This window comes from Egretta garzetta, unplaced genomic scaffold (genome assembly GCF_000687185.1).
Source record: "Egretta garzetta isolate BGI_Z169 unplaced genomic scaffold, ASM68718v1 scaffold299, whole genome shotgun sequence".
Lineage (NCBI taxonomy): Eukaryota > Metazoa > Chordata > Aves > Pelecaniformes > Ardeidae > Egretta > Egretta garzetta.
Genome location: NW_009260696.1, coordinates 2,518,272 through 2,518,892, shown reverse-complemented (window position 1 = coordinate 2,518,892; position 621 = coordinate 2,518,272).

Here is a 621-nt window from a genome sequence, read left to right as displayed (position 1 = left end):
TCTGCGCTTTTTTCGGTGGCCATGGCAGGACACAGAGGACAGCCAGGCAGCGCAGAGGGGACGGGCGCATCCTGACCCCAGAGCATTCAAGAGCACGCGTCCGCAGGGAATTAGGGTGAAAGAAATGAGTCCTCAGCGGCCGTGCTCGGAGCCATCTGCACTAAGCCCAGCCTCATGGTTACCGGTTTCGACCCAAAATGACTCCTCTGCCCCTTCTCCCCCCTGCCTGGCCCCTTTTTTCAGGTCCCAGAGGGAGCACATGTGCAAGCAAATGCCTCGGCAAAGGCCCAGCCCCGCTTGAGCACAGGGACTGCAAAAGGCAGATGGCCTGAGGTCGGGCTGGGAGGAAAATAAATATCCCAGCAAAGCTGCTCAAAGGGAAGCTGAGGCAAATTTTTGCCCCCCCCAAATTTTTGGAGCCAAACATTATCCACCCTGTCTGCCCGCTACATGCAGCTCTCCTTGCAGCCACGCCACTGGGGCAAGAGCCCAGGGGAAAAAAACTTTTAATTGTCAGGACAAAACTGGGCTCTATCGCCCCAAATAGAGAGTGGCACCTCTGGGGCCATATGAGGATGGGTGCTGAAGGATGCAGAGTGATGCGGGGGGATGCAGAGGGGA